Below are 25,446 nucleotides of genomic sequence, written 5' to 3'. Positions count from 1 at the left end.
ACAACACTAGCATCCCAGATACATACCCCGCCTTACTCACTGAGGGTTGCAAGGTGCCAGTCTAACACTATAGAGCTGCTCACTGCAACCTCTTGGCTCACTAATGTTTCGAGATGACCCATTTTCAGCATTCTTTAACACCATTGTAGATTTTAAGGCCAAAGGGGACCATGAAATTATCTAGTCTGATCTCCTGCATAGCACAGATCATAGAATTACACCACGTGGTTCCTGGACCAAACCTACAACAAACCCATGATATGACAGTATTATAATCAAGGCAGGTGGATTTTATTTTGCCACGTTTCAAACCCACTTGAACAGTGTGGGTGTCAAAGTTCTGAACTGGAACATTATTGGGTCCATTTTCTGCTTAGGAGAGTCTGTCATGAAAAAAATTCGAGTGAAAAGATAGTGAAAATGTAGCCAAGAGCAAGCAACGTGGAAAATAAATATAGAGAAATTCTGGCTGGGAAAAGGGAGCAGAGCAATACTTGGAGCAATTATCTCACTTCAGTTGAGTCCCTGTCATATTCTTGAATTAGTTCACCGATCGAACAGAATATGTTCAATTACAAGCATTCTCTTACTTTAATTTTTGTTTTGCCTTTCTGGAAACTTAATCCAAAATCTTCACATGTGGGTGCCTAACGTTAACCTTGTAAAGTCATATTCAGGCACCTAAGCAGAAGTGGCCATTTTGACTGGTGAGCAAACAAAAGGGTTACAATCACACAGCTTTTGTAATTTTATTTTCTGCTCTCCCACAACTCAAAAATGGTGGTTGAGATTTTCCTGAAACTTTCCAAAAGAGTTCAATTCTGGGCTGAGAGTGAGTATGAGGAGTTATTTCCAAAGGTGAACTATTCAGTAAGTTATGAGCAACAGGGCAATTATCATAGAATTTTTCATAAACATGGAACTTTAAGTATGAGTAGAGTACCTTCCAACCACCCACAAGCTGAATATAAGCACAAGCACATTATTACATGAGATGCATTTGCTGGTAAATTGTCTATATTAGCACATTTTAAAAATTCATGCCTAAAATACAACAATTAATGCTGTTACAAAATACACATTCTAATAGTGCTTTAAGATTGCTGTCTATCAAGCTATTTAAGCATAGGCTAGCTACCAATCTACTTTAATATCTCATAATAATAACCATACTGAACTGTTTTCCTTTAGATAGCTTCTCTGCATATATTGAGCTTGTGAATCTACTATACGTTCTTTAAGTATCAGAGGGGTAGCCGTGTTAGTCTGGATCTGTAAAAGCAGCAAAGAGTCTTGTGGCACCTTATAGACTAACAGATGTTTTGGAGCATGAGCTTTCGTGGGTGAATACATCCGACGAAGTGGGTATTCACCCATAAAAGCTCATGCTCCAAAACGTCTGTTAGTCTATAAGGTGCCACAAGACTCTTTGCTGCTTATACATTCTTTGCCATTTTTTGACCGTGACCCCTTTCCTAGCACTCCATACATCTATTTTTCTTCTCTTTTCCTTCCCTTCCAGCCAAGGCCAGAGTAAATAAAGGCGTTTTTAGATCGTCAAGGCTGTGTAAAATGGCTGAATGACAAAGTAATGAACATGCTTTGTGACTGGAGTCATAGACACGTATTTATTGCTAAGCAACACAGGCTGATGTCAATGAGTTTTGCCAAATGCAGATGGTGAGTAGGTTTGTTGAACATTTGAAATCATTCTAATATAAATCTTGAAATTTGGTTCTAACATAAACATAAAATATACTCAGTTGGTCAGAATGAAGATCTTTTCAGAGAGGAAATAGAGGGACAACATTCATTTAATAATAGTTTCTGCACGATTGTTCTCTGTTTTAGGGAGCTACTTGTAGGTGAAATTATTCATAGCTGCATCTACTAAAAAATCACAAGTGAAGCTTTGAAGAATAATTGCAAACCTTCCATAAGTGATGGTATTCTTAACAGTTACTATTAGAAATAAGAGAAGAACGATGTTTTATTTTGAGGGGGTTGTTCTGAATATAAATAATATTCCTAGGAGTTACTTGGTTTCTCATCAATGTAAGACTCATAGTATTGTTCAGTGAATACCAATGGCACCATATTCTTTCCCACACAGCTCTGCCAGAACATCTCACTCCAAATATAACTGCTGTTCCAGTGCTGAGTAGTGATGCATAATTCTCCTGAGGAGAAGTTGTGCCAAATAATTTAAAATGCTTGTACTGTGGGAACGTGTACACCAAACTCATTTGATAATCTCCATCTGAGCCCAAAGCTTCTAGGTGGAAAAACAAATTTGTTCATCAGCTCCAAGTGCCCCCTGTGAAAATCATGGTGATCAGCTGAATGTTGACACCGAACTTACCACCAACATGAAGATCAGTACACCATAGGGCAGCTTAAAGAACAAATTCTCCTGACTCCCAGGTGGCTTGGGCAGCTTGCTGGGAAACAAATTTAGGGATCAAAAGCAGCCCCTAGGCCTAAGCTCGGAGGAGGCCTGGCTCACTGCAGTGGGGATGTGTTCAGTCTTAGGAAAAAGAGAGAGTGCAAGCAGCCAAGCAGTCCATAAAGCTTACAGACAGAACAGCACAGCACAGCATTGGTGGCAGTATCAATGGAAAGGCTGCAAAAATAGCAGCTTCATGGGATAGAAATCAGTTCACTAAATCAGTTGGCAATGGTTCTAACATGTAGATGTGCAAAATGCTCTAGCCTTTTTAGTTTGGCATATAAACAAACCATTTTTATCTAAAGTCGTTCTGATTCATTGTAGAATAAGGTGTTAGTTTGGGCAAGGCAGCACAGAAGTCTCTTGCATCTGATGCAAGGTGAGAATGGTTAAATTACCTTAGCTTCCAATACCTGGGTAAAAAAGAACTTACTGAGAAGTTAGCAGGGGAACATTTGTTCACTTTATAGTAGGTCAGTTGGCTGTTTTCAGGAAAGTACTTGAAGCCACTTTTTATCTATTCAGATTGTTTGGGGACAAAGTTTAGAATTGGGTGAATTCACTAAAGGAAAAAAATCTGATTAATTTTGGATGATGACTGAATGTGGGAGGAGTTCTGTTGTTTGGGTTTTTTAATTCTTTTTCATATTTCATTAATCTTTTGTGAAACCAGTCCTATTCGCTCTGGATGTAGTTGATAGTCATAAGTGTTCACCTACTGCTAAGAAGAAATATTTTTTGAACTCTGAGTTGTTCACTTTCACAGTTCACTGTTAGCTATTTGTGCGGTGTGTTCGCATGGTATTATTTCTGTTATCTTACTGGATGATCAACACTTAACTGGAAAAAGATGAGTAGCAAACAGTGAATAATGTATATAGAATAATGAAACTTTCAGAATTCACAGATATTTCATAGACAATCAGCCATCCAAATATTTGCAAATAATAAATAATATGACCTCAGTAATAGCAGAATATTGTATTTGAGCTGTTTATTCACAAATATCTTTGCATATATATATATATATATATATTTTCAATTTTCAACCGGCTGTATTCAAAATGCTTTATTCCTGATCACCAGGCATGTACACTATGCCACAGAATTCTGTTGTTCTTTTCTGTCTTTAGCACACTGCTGAAATATCTAGCCATTACTTTTTAATAGCTATTAACTCACTTGGTAAAGACAATAAACAAAATATGAAAACTTGTCAAGAGGTAAAGGGCTGTGAGAAAAGAAAACTACTGAAAGCTGTAATCAGTATTGTTTTAAAAAAAATAAAGTTTTGTCTATGAGAAATGCATATTTCAAAGACTAATACCCTAGGTTTAGTACTTGGGAAAATATCATGTTGACATCATCTGGAATCTGAAGTATTTATTTATCTGTGAAACAGTTTTATAGAATGCTCAGTGGCAGTACAAACTTTCCTGCCCCGTCAATCTGCTTTCACCTTGAGCTGGTGAGACCATCTCCAGAGGTGAGAGTTTTTCAGTCTCCATGTCAATTGTCCCAGACTTGTGGGAAGAAAGACAAGAAACAAGGGATGTGGTTTAATTATTAACTTAACTCATCTAGGAACTGTCTAGCCAATATCTGTATAGTGCAGGTCATGATTCCTTCCTTTAACCTGGTGGAGGGCTGCCATTAGCTTCCCACCCCTCCATAGCTAATCTCCAGCCCATTGCTGGGATCCTACTGCCTTTCCCTTGAATAAGGGATAAGGGGCTGGTAAATCAGGATTGTCTCCTGTCTGCCACACACATCAGGAGCCCTGACCCTAATTCCCTGTTTCTTTCAGGGATCCACTTCCAATTCTGGTTTATCAGGAAGCCAAATCCTCTATGGAACAGCTATCTTCTCTGCGCATGGCAGGCTGCTCTGCTTCCTCCTTGCAGCAGTTGTTAATCCAGGCATGAGAGGAGGGTCAGGCTGGAGAGACAGGGTTTAGCTACCCTTCCCAGGTGCTCAGGGGCTGTCTGGGTGAAATAACTTTTGAACAGTTATTGAAAACAAACCCAAACTCTAGAGCCTTTAAGGTTCATCATTCTCTAGTGGCCACGTCAGCTTTAACTAGACCATAGATTAAGTAATATGACAATAAGACAGTCTCATGAGATCTTTGTTTAAATATGATACTACCACTGCCCCACAGTTATGGAGCTTTGAAAAGTCATTGTTCTTTCAACAAAAGCATATGCAGCACATGAAAATGTAAAATGGAAGAATCCCTCAGAGTAAGGCAGGGTCTAGAAAATTCCACTGAATCTAAATAGCAAGTTTTAAGGAAAACTCTGGTTAAATGCTGATTGAGGTTATTGGAAACTCATACACATACTATAATATATTAATAAGAACCACAATATTTAAAAATGCATTAAAGTATTATGAAAAGTAGTAACCCCACATCACATATGGATGTGTCTCTCTGCAGGCAGCCTGTATCACAGAAGTGCTATGCAAGTGTTCAATTTGTGGTATGAATGTGTAGACGTGCAAAAGCACCTTTTTAATCTGATCCTTCCATCTTAGAAGTCACTCACCTCATAGAGAGTGGGGTACAGAGGACATCCCAAATTTATTAATTGGCTGCAATGCACCCTATAGTGCTAAAACATGTGAATACTTTTAGTAAATATGGAAGAAACTTTTGTGAGCATGGCATTCAGTTCCTTATGGGTCATGTTCTAGCAAGCACTGCAATAAATCCAGTTTCTGAATTCAGTCCTCTGAGGACCTCAAGATAGGCCAAAACTAAATGAATTTGTTTGGCCCTTTGGATGTGCTGCAAACAGTATTGCCTGATAGTTCACTAACAAATTTGCAACTTGGTTTTCAAGAGGGAATAAAGCAAAATAATTGGCCTCAAAGGAAGCATTTTTAAGAACAAACATGTTTTCACTGTATTCTCTTAGAGAAGGAACCACTGGGGGGTGGGGGGGAAAGCAGCGGCATGCGGTATTTTATTACTGGAAAAACCTCTCTCGATATATTATTAGTTTGAAACTCAATAACTCAGGTAACATCTCTCCTAGAGGATTTATCTTTTCTACGAGGCCCTATGAACCCTAGGGTCTGTTGCTGTGAAGGGTGTGAAAGAGATGTAAGCAAAGAAATATTTTCTTCTGAAAATCATGCTGAAATCAAAGTCTCTAATGTCAAATGAAACAGTATATTTTCCATTTTTTCTATTTAGGCTGTTACCTGATGCCTCAATAACAACTCAATTAGCTAAAAGAAAAGCAGATGTTGATAATGAAAGCTCCAGAACTTTATTTTTTAAAATAAAATGCTCTGGCTATTAAACATTTTATTCTGGATCTTCAGCAGGTATAAATCAACATAGCTCAACTGATTTTTAAAAATAAATGATCAAGTCAATGGAGTCACATGGATTTATGCCATTCTAGGATCTGGCCCTTTAAATATGTGTAGCTTGCTTAATACTAAGGCTATTCTAGCATACCTTCCAAGATCATTGTCTTCTATTTTCTGAAGTTAAGCATGGTTTAAAGCTAAACTCACTCTTTCCTTTTTACACAATCAGTCTTGTGTTTGCACTGGAAATAGTGCCATCAAATAGATAATCCAAATGGCTTTAGGGAAAAGAACTTTCTCAGTGCCTCATGAAAGTCAGGGCCACTTTCAGTTGCTGAAGATGCTAGCTTCTCTAAACTGAATATTTCTGTGTTTTTACATTATCAAAATAAACAGGGCAATAAAGAAATAAGCAAGGAAGCTTCAGTTCAGTAATAAAGTCCAGAGAAGCCTGGGATGATGATATCTCATTATCCAAACAGATCATTTGCAAGTTTGCACGATTCACTGAGGTAAAGCTTATGTATTTCCATTGATGGTGTAAAAGAAATTTGCAAAGCAAAAAATCAGTGTAGTGTAATAAATGCATCCAATCTAACCTTCTTTTTAACAAGACTGCAGAAACAGCAAATACATGATAATATAAAACACAGAATACTGTCACTAAACTCCCAATGTAAAATTCAGAATCTCCATTAACAATAGAAACTATTCAGTGAAATAGTTCCAGTAACAAATTTGCTGAACTGAATGCCTGCTAATGCTTAAACACCTCCGTAAAACAAGAATAAAAGAAATGACAGAAAGTACTTCATTTACAGCCAAAGCTGTTACAGCAAAGACGAGATTAGATCACTTTCTAAAATATGTTTTTCCTCAGTTTCTGGGAGAAGTTCTGAAGCTGGATGTGCACGGGGTTGGGCATGTGGGGTCATGGTGGCCCCTTCTGGCCTTGGAATCTATGAGTCGCCCTGTTCATTCCCTTCTTTTATGGGCCATTGGGAGAAAAAGATGGTCTTCGTTGCCTCCATCATGCTCATAACAGCCACAGTTCTAAATTTAACCAATGACAGTAATCTAAACTCATGCTATAGGTCTTCAGTTGGTCACCACCAGGGGTCAAGAAGAAATTATTTACCCTGATGCAGAGTTGGGGTATTCTCTGTGTGGTGTGAAGAGGCTTGACTTTTTTCTCTGAAGCATCAGAGATTTGCCACAGCTGGAGATGGGCACAAGACAGTATGGACCAGTGCTCTGGGGAGATGCAGAGAATACTGGTAATAACCCATGGGCCTAGAATTGGGGACTGTGTGGTCTGAGGCAGGTGCTATTTCCTCATCGCCAGCATGGTCTTAGATAGGGTTGCCACCAAGAAGTACTGAGAGGCTGAGCCCTGCAGGAAGTCTTGCCCTAAGGAGCATGAGCAACATCCTTCCATGATTCCCTGATTGGCTGACAGTCTCCATATAAACCAGGAAGCCAGTTCAGGGAATTGTTTGAGCAATGTAGACCTGTGGTGTGCTTTTGCCTGAGGCCCAAGTTGCTCCTCACTGAAATTTTCCTGAACTGGCTCTTTACCTTAGCCTTTAGTCTTGTGTTTGCACTGGAAATAGTGCCATCAAATAGATAATCCAAATGTCTCCTCATAAATAAAGTCACTACAATATCTGAATCCCTCTGCAAGCTATCTCCCCACCGACCTTAGAATAGGTCATTATTCAAGTGCACATAAATGAAAATGTGTGCACACCTCTTGCATCCATGTACACTGGCTTTCTACCAGGCTGACAAATTCCCAGCAAGATCAGGCCAGTAGAGACAGGTATGAAGAATGATTCCTCAGATGCTCCAATGTCAAGACATAAGGGGCTCCACTAGGGCATAGAAAACTCATTCAGGTGAGCTCAATACTCCCTCAACCAGGTTTTTTTTTGTCATTGATTCATATATTTTAATGCCAGAAGGGACCAATATGACTATCTCATTTGACCTCCTATATAACACAGGCCATAGGACCTAACACAGTAATTCCTTCATTAATCCCATAAATTCTGTTTGAGCTATCATATCTTTTAGATAGAGATCCAGTCTTGATTTAAAGACTTCATATAATGGAGAATCCACCATGTTTCTTGGTAAATTGTTCAATACTTATTACTCTTACTGTTAAAATTTACACTGTATTTTTAGTCTGGATTTGTCTAGTTTCAGTTTCTGACCCATGGACCTTGTTATGCCTTTGTCTGAGAGATTAAAGAGCCCTTTACAATCAGAAATCTCTTCCACATGTAGGTACTTCTGAACCACAATCAAGTCACCTCTTAACCTTCTCTTAGATTAAATTAATTAGATTAAGTTTCTTTAGTCTCTAGCTATCAGGCATGTTTTCCAGACCTCAAATAATTCTTTCCGGTTTATCAACATCTTTACCGAAGTTTTGACACCAGAAATGAACCCACTGTGCCAGTAAAGATCTAACTAATGCTGTGTACAGAGATAATACCAACTCCCTACTCCTACTCAGTATTCATCTGCTTATACATCCAAAAACATGCCAGCCTTGTTACCTACAGCATTGCATTTGGTTATTTACTACTATTCCTATTCCTTTCCAGTGTCACTATATTCTAGAAGACCATCATCCATCCTAGAAATGAGTCCTACATTTTTTCCCTTGTGATGGATCCTGCTTTTCTGCTCCCTCCCACTCAGGGACAGAGAGTACATTTGAAAGGGGAAAGACCAGAGAGTTTCAAGGATGCACAAGTTCACCTTGCCCTTGCAAAAAAGTTAAGCTGGGCTGGAAGGTTTTGGGTAACTGTGCTGTTTCCCCATCCCACCAACCTCTTGCCCTGAGCAGCTGAAGATCTTTGAGCCTGACAAACTCATCACTCTGGCTCTCAAATGTATTTTGGAACAATCAGCTGGCTTGCCAGGCAGTGTCCTAAATTACCCCCTGCCCAGGGTCTTGTCAGCTGTGTAGCAGTTATGCAGATGTTGTTAAAGGGGATCTTCCTCACAAGATTTCATAAGTTGTGTGCTGCATGCTGGAATAGGGTCTGTATTTCTCCCCATTTAAATATAAAAGCAATTATTTTTAGTGGCGGCAGAAGTGGAGACTGCAACAAAAGTGCTCTATATCTGTACAGATGTAAATAATTGTTCTTTAACAATTGTTCTTTGGAGGCTACCAAAATACTTCAGAAGCAGAAGAGAGACAATGGGTAACAAAGGAGAGGGGGAGTATATATAGTGAAAAGCAGTTGAGAAGTTATATAATTATAATTATATAACATCATACTTTTTAGCTTCTTAGCATACAGGGGAGATGTGTTTCTGAATCTATGAATGGATTTCTCAGAAGTTAACAACTCCATGAAGGTGACTTCACAAAAGTCATAGGAGTAGGAGATATGACAAGGCAGAGCCCTGGTGTTCTGGCTTGCCTTAATCTACTACATCTCCTATTCAGCTAACATCTTTCCCAGCCACTACAGAATACAATCAGAAAAGCAACCCAAAAGAACACAGGAATGCCTGCCTTTGGAGTTCTGCTAAGACGTATCCAATTATTCAGCAAAAGTAAATATCCGTTTTGCCACTTAATTCCCCATGTTTTGTAAACTTAATAACTATAATCCATTTTCGGATTTTGATTTTGTACTCCTTCAAGCTTTTTAAATTAAAAATGGCCCTGAGACACAACACTCATGCAAGTAGAACCACAGAAACATTTTGGAGTGTCTGGATACAGAGTGTTGATTTGGGGCCATCCAATAAATAAAATAGGGAGGGGAAAAAAATCCCCCTGAAAAATCTCATACAAAATTCCAGTAGTATGGGCTTGAGCCCATAAATACATGCATTTCTGTGGTCAGTAATAGGGCGTTGTGCTTTAAATTTTGAAATGCAGATTACTCACTAAATTCTGCTTCTTAGAAGCAATATTTTAATCTCTCCAAATTCTAGCTCTTAGGAGAACAGGTATTGTCTTTGCTCACTGAGATTTTAAGAAACCATGACAAGTTAAGGCTGATTAGCTTTTAGTTGCAGGCATGCACATAACTCCTCTTCATTTAAATGGCAGTGATGTGTGTGCAGCTGATGAGAGGATTGAGCCATCTCTCTCTCTCTCTCTCTGATATATCAATGATTTTAAATACATACATTTCCTTCTTCATGTTGTATTTAATATAATATGTTATTAATATTTTACTTTCATTTTTCTGACTATCTAAGATGTTAGTTTACTTTTTGTAACTCTCTCAGTTTGGGGAAAGGAAATTGACTGATCAGTTTTGCTTTTGCTTGTAGCCAGTTTCTAGTCAATTTCATTCCCTCCTTTTTATGCAATAGCATAATATTTGGATCGCAGACACCAGATAGTGCTCAGATGCTTTGGAGGAGAGGGAATGCAAGGAGGCTCCCTCCCCCAATGCAGCAGCTGGGTACATTTGCAGTCAGGACTGCAGTTGTGGCCAGGCACTGTGTAGGATGATCCATCCTGCCTCCTTATGGATGTCTTGTGAATAGCTTTCAGATCAACAGGGCTAAAGCAGAGGTGGTAATTTTCCTTACCCCAGGCCCTTTCCCTTCTCTTTTTTTCTTGATCACTGTGGACAAAATGGACAGTCAGGCCCATAACCTGGGCATCAGCTTCAGCTTGGGCTTCTCTCTCTAAATCTTATTCTTTCTGCATAGCATCTCTAAGATATGGCTTTTCCACACAGCTAAAACCTTTGTCCAGGCTCTCTCATCTTGCATCTCAGCTTCTGCAACATCCTTTTCTCTGGCCTTGACAAATCCCATCTTGCTCCACTCATATCAGTTCAACATGCTGCAGCCAAGATAATTTTCCTAGCCTATCACTTTGACCACATCACACCCCCCTTACATTCCTCCACTGGCTCCCTCTTTTTCTGTCACAGCAAAGGTAAGCTACTTGACTTCACTTTCAAAGATCTTCATGACCTTTCTCCACCCTGCCAATCATCTCTTATTTACTATCCAGAAGTCAACTCCCACCTCTGTGACCCATGATCCCATCCTCCATCACCCACTTGTTAAATCTTCAAACAAGCCCCTTTTCTCCTCTGCTGCGCCTCACACTTCGGAGGGGTTTCCTTTAACCAGCTACAAAACTACCTCACTGTCCTCCTTCAAAACACTTGTGATCAGCCTTCTTTGTCATAATGCCTATAAAAAAGCCTGACAACAGTTAAATAGCTGGTGTACCGAGACCACTGCCTATCATGCTGACCAATATTGTCTCATTTCCTAGCGTTCTCTCATATCTCTCTCTGTATCAACTTGTCTCTTTTCTTTTACTTAGAAGCAGCAAAGAGTCCTGTGGCACCTTATAGACTAACAGACGTTTTGCAGCATGAGCTTTCGTGGGTGAATACGCACTTCTTCGGATGCAAGCAGTGGAAATTTCCAGGGGCAGGTGTGTATATATAAGCAAGCAAGAAGCAAGCTAGAGATAACGAGGTTAGATCAATCAGGGAGGATGGGGCCCTGTTCCAGCAGCTGAGGTGTGAAAACCAAGGGAGGAGAAACTGGTTCTGTTACAATATAAAAACAAAACTGGTTCTGTTACAGAACCAGTTTCTCCTCCCTTGGTTTTCACACCTCAGCTGCTGGAACAGGGCCCCATCCTCCCTGATTGATCTAACCTCGTTATCTCTAGCTTGCTTCTTGCTTGCTTATATATACACACCTGCCCCTGGAAATTTCCACTGCTTGCATCCGAAGAAGTGGGTATTCACCCACGAAAGCTCATGCTGCAAAACGTCTGTTAGTCTATAAGGTGCCACAGGACTCTTTGCTGCTTCTACAGAACCAGACTAACACGGCTACCCCTCTGATACTTTCTTTTACTTAGATTGTAATCGCTTAGGGGCAGGACCATCTTTTTGTTCTGAATTTGTACAGCACCTAGCACAATGGGGTCCTGGTCCAGGACTAGGGCTCCTAGGCAGTAGAATAATATAAACAATATTTAACAACATTTTACAGATGGGGAACTAAGGCTCAGAGTTTAAGTGACTTTTCCAAGTTTGTACAAGACGTCTGTGACAAAGCCAGCAATTGACCACATGTGTCCTGAGTCTTAGCTCACTGTCTTAACCACAAATCTGTTCTTCCCCTGGAAGGCTAGCATTCAATGTGACACTGTTCCACGTTTCTAATACGGCACATCCCTTCTTCATACACTGAAATGAAGCAACTGCTTTTAAAATACCTCTTGGGAAATTCATTATTACAAAAGTGCTGAATTTTTTGTAAGAACTGCAGTCAAATATTGTTAATTGACACTTCTCCCTATTTTGTGCTCTTTATCAACTGACAAAAATGTGCTATATGCAAGAAAATGATTTCTGAATGAGTCTTTTTATTTTATTTTATTCATTCCAGGTTTGTAAATGACTTGTTTACCTGTGGGTTAGAAAAAGTGTTTTAATAATACTTAATGAAGAAACTACGATGGTGTTTCAGATGTTAATTTTCAGTTCAGCATCAGAAGAAAATGATGCATCTCTGAAAGGTAAATTGGAATATAATTTCGCAATGAGTGCATTTAATTTAATTGTGCTTAGAATAATTAATAATACTGTGGGATTATTTTCCATAAAATATAAAATCAACAAACCATTATAAATGATCATTTCAAACACAAATTCTTCTTGGAATTAAAACAAATAAATTATAGCAATGAAGCAGAACAGGGTCACAATGTAGAAAACATACTAATAAAGGGATTCAGACCCTGTGATCTGATCCTAGTCCGTCTTTATATTTCTTAAGATATTGATATTGTAATCATGCCAGCCAATCATACTGTAAATCTATTTAACTAATCTGTTGAAATTAAAGTTCTCATATTGCATGCCATGATACGTATCTCTTTATTATTCCCTGAATAGGAGTTCACTGCACTTGTAGCATAAATATTGACCCAGGTTCTTACTAAGGATCTCTTTCTGCACCACTGAAATCAATTAGAGGTTTGTCACTGACTTCAACAGGAATAGGACCGGGTTATAAATGAATATCATTCTAAAATAAAAATATACACTTACAGCATTGAGCAAGGAGAGACAAGTAGGACCTCCTCTTTTCTCTCCACTGTCATCAGGGCAGCCCTCCAATATCCTGGATACTGGATCACACAGGAGCATGTCTCTTCCCTACCAGATATGGCTGCCATCTCCATCTTCTGAGTATTGAGCTGCCCTGGAGCCAAGACTCTAACTGTCTTTCAAATCTGCTCAACCCATGTTATCTATCTGCACTGTCCCAACACACACACACACACACACACACAGAGCAGGATTCCAAAAGCACCTCCAGCAACAGCTACCTTTCCATTCCCTACCTCTCGTTCACCCACTGTATACACCTGACCCAGTTCCTACTGAAATGAATGAGTCTTTCCATTGACCTCAATAGGAGCTGGGTCAGGCCATAATTACATCAATGGATATAGTTACAAAGTTTTGATTAGTAAATCAAGGGTTAAATGCAAACAAAGTACCAAAATAGAAAAATAGAAACTATTTTTTAAACAGGGAAAGGCAAGAGTAAAAGTAAAATTTAAAAAGCAAGAGCTATGTTTTTTAAATAAAAAAGCTACTACTAAATATAACTGAAATGGGGAAAGGGTTAAGATTTATGTACATGAGAGAGGACAGGCCAGAGTTAAATGTGCTGTATTTTCTTGTGTGTTCACAACATGCAGCATAATAGAGCCATTACGACTAGAACAATATGAATAATATTACTAATAATTTGCTTAGGAGATGTTCTGATCATTATTTAAATGTTCCACCTTCATGTTTTGATTTCATTTTCATTGATTTGTTGAGCATCAGCAATCTGGCTGCAAAATCAGTTGTCTTCTAAGTAGTCATGGTCAAATAGAATCACAAGCAACTCTTTATGCAGAATAATTTAGTATTTATTCTTTTCCATTATTGAATGGTAAAAATTACCTTCCCTCCCTTTCCCAAATTCTGCATTTTGCTTGGTTTATTATTTATTCATGTAACGCTGTCACCTAGAGGCTCCAACTGAGATCTGGTTCTCTTTGAGCTATTCCCTGTATAAACATGTAGTACAAGACCGGTATAGACAAAAAGATCTTACAGTCAAAATAGACAACATACAGAGAGAAGAAGCAGAGCTGTGAAGACTACTGAATTTTCAGTTCACTGGCTGTTCCAGACAATAATATACGCATTGATTACAGTAGACCCAAAACAAAAATTGTTCAACGTTTTCAATGAAACAAAAAGTGAAAGAAAATTGTTTCAGGTTCCAGCTTAATGTATATACTATATCTTTTCTGCCATGACAGAACAGAACGTAGGTCATTGATTACTATCAACAGCTATTTAGGCTGAATCCTGAAACATGCAAAATTATATTAGAAAAGGTACTGCAGAGAGTCAGCTTTGAAAGTACAAGGAAATGTTAATGCAAAAGACGGTAGAGAGAGAAGAAAAAAATCCAGTTCCTCAAATAAATTTTGGTGTCTTGTGTACCTTTGTTTGTCAGGCAGACAGCTGTGTCTGGAATGCAAAAGAATTAGAAGTGCTGTTTGTCATCTTGTATTTTATATAATCTTGGACATGGTGGGAGGATGATTTTTGCCATTATTTTTCTTTCTAAAATGCTTGTTGGATCCTACAAGTCCTCTGTGTGCTGAACTATCCTATACTTAGAATTCAATGCACTAAGTTCTTGTATGAGTGCACCCTTAGCTCTGAAGGTATATATTAAGTATTACACATATCATTTAAAAGCATCATTTATTGGACAAAAGGGATGTGGGGGAGCCCAGGAAGCAGCTGTGGGTGCATCAGAAGAATAAGAGATGGGGAACAAGGAGGGTGATGGAATGCTGTGGTGTGGGGCTATTGAGGGGAAAGGGAGGGAGGAATTGAGACTATGGTGAGCACAGCAGTGGGTGTGGGGGTCTGGGGCTCTGGCCAGTATAGGATGGTTGATTCTGATGGGGAGTCGGAGGCAATGAGGTCCTATAAGGGGGGTGCTGAGAGGCATTGAACCAAACTGTAAATCCTGTATATAATGGAAACCACTTCAAGCCAGGGGGTGCAGCAGCACCTCCAGCACCCCTAGTTCCAGCACTTATGTCTATGAGCAGTAGGGCGGGGACTTTTAACCTGGTGGGGCATGGGGAGATGGGGCAGTGGGTGATATGGGTTTGGTGTGGGTGTCTGGGACTTTGACTGGCAGTAGGGAAACCAGTCTCCCCACCTCTGGCATGAGGTGGGGAAACTGAGGGATCAGATTTCCTTCTGACAGGGGGAAGCGGAGAGCCAGGGGGAGCAGCACAACCGCGTTGTTACCAAAAATAAAAAGTCGCTCTTTGAGATTCACTTAGAGCTTAAACTGAAATTTAGTGGGAGAAATGACTGCTTATTATTACCAGCAATGAGGGTGGGGAGATAATTGTTAAATTACTGGGACAGGTTGGGTAACAACTATTTATTTACTATTTCATTTAAATAGTATAAAGACACTTATATGAGTCTCCAGGCATCCTAGACCCATACCTGATAGTAAAACATATGCCAGTAGCATCATAACAATCTTTCAGACAGGAACCTTGGCAGCCAGCTACTTACAAAAAGAAAAGCTCCTCTCCACCCCTTTGTCATTTGGGAAGCAGGCACTCAGTCCTCCCCAAAGCCCTGTTGGACAGCTGTCTTTTGCAGCATGTCATGAAGGTCCCCAAATTCAGGCTATTTCAGACCAAGCAGGAGAGCAAGTCTAGGTCCTTGAGGCCTCATGGAGGCCCTGCCAGCCACCCACTCCCATTTACAGTGAGGGGACTCCATCACAGGTGCCCCTGCCAACTGCAGATGTGGCAGTATGGTGTGAGGAGACGGGCGATCCCTCATCTAGGCTGGTCCCAGGTCTACATAGCAAAATACCCAAACCCAAACCCAGCAAGTTTTAAAGCCCAAGCCTACAGACTAGGGCAGTGTTTCTCAAACTGGGGTCACCGCTTGTTTAGGGAAAGCCCCTGGTGGGCCGGGCCAGTTTGTTTACCTGCCCCATCTGCAGGTCCGGCCAATCGCGGCTCCCGCTGGGCGCGGTTCGCCGCTGCAGGCCAATGGGAGCTGCTGGAAGCAGCGGCCAATAAGTCCCTCGGTGACCCCAGTTTGAGAAACACTACTCTTTACTAATCTAGTAGATCTGAGGAAGTAAAGCTTTGAGCTAAATGAGCCTTTTAGCCCTGAAAGGTTTTCATGGGAGTTAGAAATTTCTACATTCATAAATACAGACCTCTGATAAAGAGCTACATTAATATTCAAGCAAACATTTCAGAGTATATTTACCATGACCTCATTCCATATCAATGTGCTTTTTCTCTGTCTCCCTTCTCATCCTTTCTAGTTTCCAAGATATTTTTAATAACAAAGTTCATGATGGGCCACTCAGATAGAGAAAGGCAAGGAGCTATCTAAGAGAAACCCCTCCACATTTTAATATCAAGTTCAGGCTTTAAAACTACACCTTTTCAAGCAATTTAACTGACTATTTAGAAATTATGAAAAAAATGATATATATGAAATTTGTTCCTCTGTTTTGTTTTATTTTTCAATATGGGTAATTTCATAAGCATATAAAGCCCAATGCTACCATCTTTACTTTGGCAAAACACCCATTCAAGACAGCTGGAGATATTTGCTCCAGATTTCTGCTGATTGTTTTCTGAAATATACGTTCTGTTTCTGGTTCTGTGAACAAGAGGGTGCTCTTTAGCCTGTGTTAGGATCTAATCCACCTTCTTTGCTCAGACACAACTGCTATACATGAGGAAAGGTCAAAAATGTCCAAAATCTCATTCTGTTAAGTGCACTAGAGCTTCAGAAAAAAGCACAGAACAACCCTGTTAGGATGTTACCAGGAATCTGATTAAAGGAACTCACTGAAAAAGCTCTCTGAATATTTTATATATTTTAAATTGGATGTGAATGAAATCTGTCATTTCATATGAAAATCAATTCTCTGTTTATATAGTAAAATATAAAATTCCCAGTACAACCCTTCTTTAATTGAAATAAATAGTGCCATTTAAAAACTACTCAGACAGGAGAATGCAAGAGGGTGTTACTGTCCAATTGTTTTCTGTGGGAACTGAGTTGTAGCAGTGCCAATTTAAGAGCTAGTGAGGAGGTCTATGATTTAATTAGAGTGAGTAGTGATACAAATTCTTCCTTCATAAATGAAAACTAATACCCACTAATTGTGGTTAGACTAGGAAGAATACAGAGGAGCACATTTGAGCGTTCCTTCTCTGTAATACTCTGGAGTCCTAGTCTAAGAGAAATTTAAAAAATGATTAAATTCTCTAGTATTCAGTCTGAATCTGCTGTGATAAATGGTTCCTTTGTGGTCTCAATAATAATTCTTTCATTTGTACCATTTTGTGAAGTAAAGTTGTAGTAAGTAGGCCCTAAACTTTCAAAAAACGTCTACCAATTTTGGGCATCTTTGGTTTTGGTCATCCAACTTGAGACATCTACGGCCTGATTTTTCAGAAATACTGAGTATACACTGTTCCCTTTTTCCCTGGCACCCAGTCTAGTCAACAGAATCAGTGAGTGTTTGGCATGTTTGAAAGTCAGGCCAAAGATGACTCAACAGTCATGAACATTTGTGAATATCTAAGTACAGAAGAGAAAATGCCAACGGCTTAATCCAAACTTCCATCTAACTGTGAGGCCCATTTCCATGAGCAGGAAAAGACTTGCTAGTATAGTCCAAACTTACTACACACCCTAGCTTTAAAAATAAAAAGCAGGTATATTTGCATCTGACTGTGGAAGAGGCTTAGAAAAACAGTATTGCCAATCCCAAGAGCTCAAAAATCATGAGTCAGAACTTCCCCCTCCCCCCCCCAATCATGAGATTGGCCTAAAAATCATGTGATTATTTTAACAGGATTAAATCATGGTTTTTAGTTTGTCATTTTATTTTTTAACTTTCCCTGTATATTCCCAATGTTTGGGGAAGGAGGGGTTGGTAGCCAGAACCTGCCAGGAGCATCAAGCAGAGAGGGCTCAGGGCAGAGAGAGAGAGGGGCTTGAAACTAAGGGGCCAGGTCACAGGTATCTTCCCAGGCTGGGTCAGTGGGAGAGAAGGGAAAATAACAGGGAAGGAGGAGCACTAAGGACCTGGGAGTATGGTGAGCTGGGGGGAAGTGTGTGGGGGGTGGAGGGAAGCAAGGAGCTGTGCAGCAGGTTCCAGCTGGGGTCATGGAGCAGTGAGGGCTGAGATAGTAGGATGGAGTAGGGAGAAGGAGTTCAAGGGAGTCAAGCATAGGATGGGATGGGGGTGTGGAAGGAAGGAGTCAGGGAAGCAATGTAGTTGTTGGGACCAGGGAGGGGGAAGAGCAGGTGGCTACTGGGAAGAGGTGGTGTGATGAGTGCAGTCACTGGCTCTCAAACACCGTGATGGCAAGAGCTCTGTGGGTCAGCACATGAGTACCTGCAGCAGGGAGCAAAACTGCATGACTTGTGATAAATTCATGAGTGTTGGAAAAGCTGTGGAAGCACTTGTTTAGCAAGGGAGTTTAAGATAGGCAATACTAAATTTCACAACCAAGCTGCCTGATAAGCCTGCCCCATCAACATCTGCTGGCAAACTGACACCAAGTCTACCTGACAAACTGCATCCATTGAAGTCAGCGCCTACATAAGGATCTGAGTTTTGCAGTCATCTTATTCAAATCAATTGTATCCAGATTAGGAAGGAGAAAAAAGATTCTGTATATGCTAATTCAGGCAGTTCTTTAACACTGTGTTGCCTCTTTCTATGGTCCTGAAGATAACGAAGACATACCTAGGTCAGAATAGTGGATGTTTAGGCCGAGATCCTCAAATGTTTGGGCACTTAACTCCCATTGAGTTCTTATTTAAGAAATAAGACACATTTGTGAAACACAGTCTGTGAACTTCCTGTCAAAGAGGACTGGCCATCGGGGGATGGAAGAAGGAACAAATAATACATTGCTTAAAGTACTTCCACAACAAGTATTTAACAAATATAATGTCAACGATATTTAAACCATATTTATAATAATTTTTCATTATTATAATTGAAATATTTAAAGATAATCACTGTTAATTAGAATAATTATGAATCTTGCTACCTTCAGGGCAAAATGTAAGGCCCAGCTCTTTGTACTCTCTTTCTTACAATGTTAGTAATTATAATAAATTAAATAAACTCACCAAAGAAACCTCCCATCTGTGTGTTCATGGAAGGGAGGAGGGAACCAAAGGGAGACTCCAAGAGAAAACTACATTGAGAAAATTACCTGTCAGATTTATGTAATATAAATCGCTCAGATACCAAATTAATGAGGGTGATTCTGGGCTAGATTGTGCAATAAATGGCCTAGTAAATGGCAGTAGCAGATCCCTACCTTTCTGGATAAAGAGGAGGAGGGCAGAGAAATAGATTGTACATATAATTGACTCTCACCATTGGAAATTACTATTTCCTACCCCTCCCCTTTGCTGCTCAGGATCAGCTGTGCTGGCTGGTGCAAGGGACATGGAAATAGACAGGGACAGCTCACTTTCTGCCTGCTAGAGGTGGGGTAGTAACAGCTGTGCAGAATCTGCTTATCCCTATGCCCCAAAAATCCAAGCTCCAGGGAGAGCTTATGGGAGGGTCTTACTCTCATACATCTTACGTAGTCATATAGGGCTGGCCATGATCTAGCCCATAAACATCAAGGTCATGATCTTGTAAATAGGATGCACTAGAGCAGTGGATCTCCACCAGGGGTACACGTACCCCTGAGGGGGTACACAGAGGTCTTCCGGGGGGGGAAATCAACACATCCATATATTTGCCTAATTTTACAACAGGCTACATAAAAAGCCTAGTGGAGCCAGTACAAACTAAAATTTCAGCCAACAGCTTGTTTTATACTGCTCTATATACTATACACTGAAATGTAAATATGATATTTATATTCCAATGGATTTATTTTGTAATTATATGGCAATAAGGAGACAGTAAGCAATTTTTCAGCAATTGTGTGCTGTGACACTTCTGTATTTTTATGTCTGGTTTTGTAAGCAAGTAGTTTTTAAGTGAGGTGTAATTTGGGGGTACACAAGACAAATCAGACTCTTAAAAGGGGTACAGTAGTCTGGAAAGGTTGAGAGCCAGTGCCTTAGAGCAGACACCTGTACCCTTGTGGAGTCAATGGGACTCTGCAGTATTAGATACCAACAGAGGAGCAGGGCCTAAATAGTAAGTTGCCTTGGGTCTGGCCTTCCATACACCAACATTCACTCTTTTCCTGATCTTCAGGTGATAACTGGCAAGAGCTGTGGTGTGGCTAAGCAGCCTCTTGGAAATATAGCACAGCTCATGGCATTACCGTACCATGAATGGCTTGAAAACAAGTGTCTACAGAAGATTCTAAAGGAGTAGCCAAGGAGTAGCCATATGCTGGATCAGACCCTTCAAAAGGGAATAGAACAGCTGTAGAACAAAAACACTTGTTTTGCTCAGTAGGGTCTGTATTAGGATCTTTGCAGGATTATGTATTCAGCTTCTTTCAGTTAAATTGATCGTTGGCATTTTATATACTGCTCATTTTGTTTGTTTATTTTCTTGAGCCCTTATCCTTTTCACATTCTTTCTTCCTGGTGCTTTTTGTACTGCTCTTTCATGCTGATCTGCATATTGATTTTTGCTAGCAACACCAAAACTTCAGATTTCACTCTAATTAAGTACTGTTGCTGTCACTAATTGATTCAGTGCTAAGGGCCAGGGTTTTAAAAGTATTTAGGCACCTAAAGATGCAGATAAGGGACTAAGGGCTTGTCTTCACTACTGGTGTAAGTTGACCTAAGTTACGCTACTCCAGCTATGTGAATAAGAAAGCTGGAGTCAACATAGCTTAGGTCAAATTAGGGTGGTGTCTTCATTGCACTACATCAATGGGAGAGGCTCTCTGATCAACTTCCCTTAGTCTTCTCGGGGAGCTGGAGTACCGGGGTCGACCGGAGAGTGCTCTGCCATCGATTTAGCAGGTCTTCACTAGACCCACTAAATTGACACTCACTGCATCGATTGCAGCAGCATCAATCTCCCCGGTAGCGAGACAAGCCAAAATAAATTTTAAAAGCTGGCCCTAAGTGCCTGCTGAGTAACAATCAGATGTTAATTTTCTCCCATTTCCCTTCACTCCCAATTTGATAAGAAACTTTCTTGCTGGGATACTGAGAGCTGAAATACTGCAGTTAGTTCCCTTGATTTTTACCATAAAGTACTTAGATAAGTAATATCATTAATATTAATGAGATGACAACCCTTTAGATCATACCACTGGCTATAACAAGTTCAATTCTTAATGTTACTGAGCAATTCAGTAAATTATTCCTCTGGCTTACAACCTGCATAAGGTCATAGAAGGCAGAATTTTTTTTTATTTATTGAATTAGATTCTTAATCTGCAAGGATGATAAAAATGAAGAGAAAGAGAAGTCATCACAGTTGTGCAGCTTTTCAGAAGATTTCAGTACTTAGGGTAAAATTATCCTCTCAGATCTGCAAGGTAAGCTCAACTTCTATATTTTGATGTCCTTACTGAACTCCCATCAACATCATAGCATATTTTTTACATCACTGACAATGGTGTTTGTTGTGTTTGTTGATGAAGATGTTCTTATCATCTGATTTCAATATATTTGTATTTATGTAATACTTAGTCCTGCATGGGATTGGACTAGATGACCTCTTGAGATCCCTTCCAGTTCTATGATTCTATTTAAAGTGGTACGATTTTCTTCTTTACAAAAATGTATATTGACTTATCTTGATCAGCTGGGCCATACTCTGCATTTATACGTTTGGGAGCCATGTGTGTATCGAAAGTCAGAATACGGTCCATTGTTTTGGCTGATGCAAAATCCAAAAGTTGTAGGCATTTTTTAAAAATCTGATTCATTTGGCATGAATTGGAGATTTTCATTCTTGTACTTCCTTAGACTCTGAAACCTAATCTTGCATCCTTATTTGGTCATTGTACAGGCAAAAGCCACTGATGTCACCAGAGCTACACCAGTACAGAGGGCAAACCTGAGCGCTACCAGGCAGATTGAAGAGGAGAATTTTTTCCATTAGGAACTTTCACATAGAAAGAAACTTGAAACTGAAAGATTAAAAACACTTTATTGACATGTAAATTACGATTACTCATGCCTGTGGTTAATGTATGCCTATATATCATCCTTTCTATGTGTTTGGGTATTCTATCAGGGTATTTGTGGGAGAATTGATTTGATTAGTGATGTGATTATGATATAATTTGTTTTGTTTATAGAGGTAATTTTCTCTATAGCACTATGTTTTAATGTTGCTTATTTTGCTGATGGTTGTACTGTACTTTTGTAATAGTTTTGTATTTGTTTGAAAATCTATTACATTTTCTTCCTTTTTCTTCAACCATTTATTTTGCTTATAATTTTTGCTAAGTATTTATTACTGGTTCCTGGAGACATTTATGTTTTCAGATATTTCTTTCCTTACAACCTCTGTGTTGTTTTGCTTCATCCTGCAATTAATCCATAATCTGCAGTTTAATGCTGTGAAAATGATTGTGATGCTTCAGCTTAGGCATTGCGATTTTTCTGCAGTTCGAGCTGGAAGGGAGCCAGAAATCCCTTGTTTAAATATGTGTCTTTATTATTTAGAAAAAGTGATGTGGCAAGAAAACAACATGTAAAAAGGGCTTTTTTAATTTTAGATATGAAAAATCCTAGTGATTTCCACACAATGGCATCTTTTGAAAATAATACTTAAGAGCCACTGAAGTCAACGGGACTCCTTCTATTGGCTTCAGCTAGAGCACAGCATTGCAGGACCTAAACTCTCATAAGTACTCATGCATGGGAATACATAAGTAAGTACTCATCCACTGGAACATTAAAAAGCTTTACTGTGCCTAAAATAATGCAGATAAGGAAGTATCCAATCCAAATTATTAGGACGGTGATATTCAGATCTCAAGGGTTCAGGAGCCAAATTAGCAATCAGCATTACCCAAAACAGCCACAGTAATGTGAATTCATTGTTTCATTTGCCATAGTACTATATAACAGTATCAGAGGAGAAATATTTAATTTTATATATATATATATATAACAGCAAAATGAATAACCAAGCATTATTATTTTATCAGCTACAATTGGATAATAACAGAGTAAAAGCATCCTTACTGGTTAATAATTTAGATTGGTTAATAATTAAATCACACAGTGTTTTAATATCAGGTGCTGCAAAGAGCCACAGGAAACACATTAAAGAGCCACTAGTGGCTCATGAGCCTCAGTCTGAGTATCATTGGATTAGGACCTGTGTAAAAGTGCCTAAAGTAACTTGGATACTGAGTCAACAAAGACTATAGGCCAAAGTCAGCCCCGGTGTAACTCCTATGACTTTAGTAGAGTTACACTAATGATGAATTTGGCCTAACAGGACTTGTTCTGGCTTCAGATGCATACACTTGTGTATTTATAGGCATATATGTGGTGCTCAGCCCTGAATTATCTGGATAACTTCAGTAGAGTGATGACTTAACAGTGCAGGGTAACTTCAGAAATTGGTTTATATAATATAGGAGATGGCCCTAAGAGGTGCTGAACACTTGCAACTCCCACTGAAGTGTGGTCTAATAATGTATAGACCACCCGCTAACAGCAACTACAGCAAGAGAACTACCTGCATGGTTATATTCAAATTATTTCAGTGAGAAGTTGCAGATGCTCACACAAGATCAGGATCAGGCCATAATATATGTCATATAACAGGGAGAGGACACCACATTTATGAAAGAAATAGTTGTGCAAGTCAATCTATATAGTAAATAAGTTAGTGGTGACTGCAATGGCAAATATCTGTGTTTAATGAAATCTAAGAGAATTCTACGTGATCTACCTGTTTAAAAGAAAATAAGAGATTTGAACAATTATCTAATTCTTTTAATATTTGGTTTTGATTTTTGTTATTATGATCATACAAATACTACTATTTCTAGTACCTTTAATTTTTATATGAATTAACTCTTCCCAAATTAAATATTGGTTTCTATACTCACATACAACTGTGCTCACTGAAAAGAATGCAGTTGCACAGCAGAGTCCAAAATCTGTGGCCTTTGTTTACGTCCAATTATAGCCTTCATTTGTGTGACAGTTACTGATAGCAAATAAAGATGCACTCTGATAGTCTCACAGTGAGACACAAGTTGACATAGGATTCTGACAAGTATGATAACTGTAGTACCTAATTAGTGTCTGTACTCACTAATTAGACTATCCAATCCTTTGTGACTGGTAAGTTACCATATGGTAGTTTCTCTTTTTGCTGCTGCTGCTTCTGCTTTGGGCTGCAGTTACATACATCTTTTGTCAAAGAGTTCAATGAGAACATGATATTCCTGACAAAGGACAGAATTCATCTAGGACAGAGTGTTTAACAAAGGCAGAGTGATTGGTATTTCCCAATCTTAAATACTTCCCAATCTTAAATAAATGTAGGGATAGTACAGGAAAAGATATGCTCCCTAACAAAGATCAAAAATGTTTTGCCTTACATGTTTTCTGGATGGAGAGACCAACTGAAAATAGGGACCCCAAAAACAGGCTGTTGTTAATTACTTCAAGTCAAGTAATTTATGAAGCCAGCACCATGAATGATCTGATCTTTGAACAAAACGCAGATATTGCAAATTTGCTGCTTTCCTGATTTATCACCACTTATACGCAGAGGTCAGGGCCTTCCATCAAGGAGGCAGGCTGACCATATCTGTCCATCTTCAAAGTTTCATGGGGCTACTATAAGGTAGGTGCATAACTGGCTGGATAACCATACTCAGAGAGTAGTTATTAATGGTTCCCAATCCTACTGGAAAGGTATAATGAGTGGGGTTCTGCAGGGGTCTGTTTTGAGACCGGCTCAGTTCAATATCTTCATCAATGACTTAGATATTGACATAGAAAGTACGCTTATTAAGTTTGCAGATGATACCAAACTGGGAGGGATTGCAACTGCTTTGGAGGATAGGGTCATAATTCAAAACGATCTGGACAAATGGGAGAAATGGTCTGAGATAAACAGGCTGAAGTTTAACAAAGACAAATGCAAAGTGCTCCACTTAGGAAGGAACAATCAGTTTCACACATACAGAATGGGAAGAGACTGTCTAGGAAGGAGCACGGCAGAAAGGGATCTAGGGGTTATAGTGGACCACAAGCTAAATATGAGTCAACAGTGTGACGCTGTTGCAAAAAAGGCAAACATGATTCTGGGACGCATTAACAGGTGTGTTGTAAGCAAGACATGAGAAATCATTCTTCCGCTCTACTCTGCATTGGTTAGGCCTCAACTGGAGTATTGTGTCCAATTCTTGGCGCCATATTTCAAGAAAGATGTGGAGAAATTGGAGAGGGCCCAGAGAAGAGCAACAAGAATGATTAAAGGTCTTGAGAACATGACCTATGAAGGAAGGCTGAAAGAATTGGGTTTGTTTAGTTTGGAAAAGAGAAGACTGAGAGGGGACATGATAGCAGTTTTCAGGTATCTACAAGGGTGTCATAAGGAGGAGGGAG

General features: G+C 39.3%; 2 long non-coding RNA genes across 3 annotated transcripts; one reads left to right on the top strand and one right to left on the bottom strand.

Moving 5' to 3' along the window:
* Positions 1-269: 269 nt before the first annotated feature.
* Positions 270-3,960, bottom strand: LOC120400084. The gene is made up of 2 exons (XR_005595527.1): positions 3,909-3,960; positions 270-383 (listed from the first exon to the last, which is right to left on the bottom strand). It is a non-coding gene; the product is annotated as an uncharacterized LOC120400084 (long non-coding RNA).
* LOC120400080 lies at positions 1,654-22,197 on the top strand. 2 transcript variants are annotated; one of them, XR_005595522.1, is made up of 4 exons: positions 1,654-1,680; positions 12,191-12,320; positions 21,280-21,392; positions 21,869-22,197. It is a non-coding gene; the product is annotated as an uncharacterized LOC120400080 (long non-coding RNA). The 2 variants fall into 2 exon arrangements; XR_005595523.1 differs by lacking the exon at positions 1,654-1,680 and adding an exon at positions 9,258-9,355.
* Positions 22,198-25,446: the final 3,249 nt, after the last annotated feature.

Source organism: Mauremys reevesii, linkage group 3 (genome assembly GCF_016161935.1).
Source record: "Mauremys reevesii isolate NIE-2019 linkage group 3, ASM1616193v1, whole genome shotgun sequence".
NCBI lineage: Eukaryota > Metazoa > Chordata > Testudines > Geoemydidae > Mauremys > Mauremys reevesii.
The sequence above is the reverse complement of the archived record's forward strand: the minus strand, read 5'-3'. Positions and strand labels throughout refer to the sequence as shown.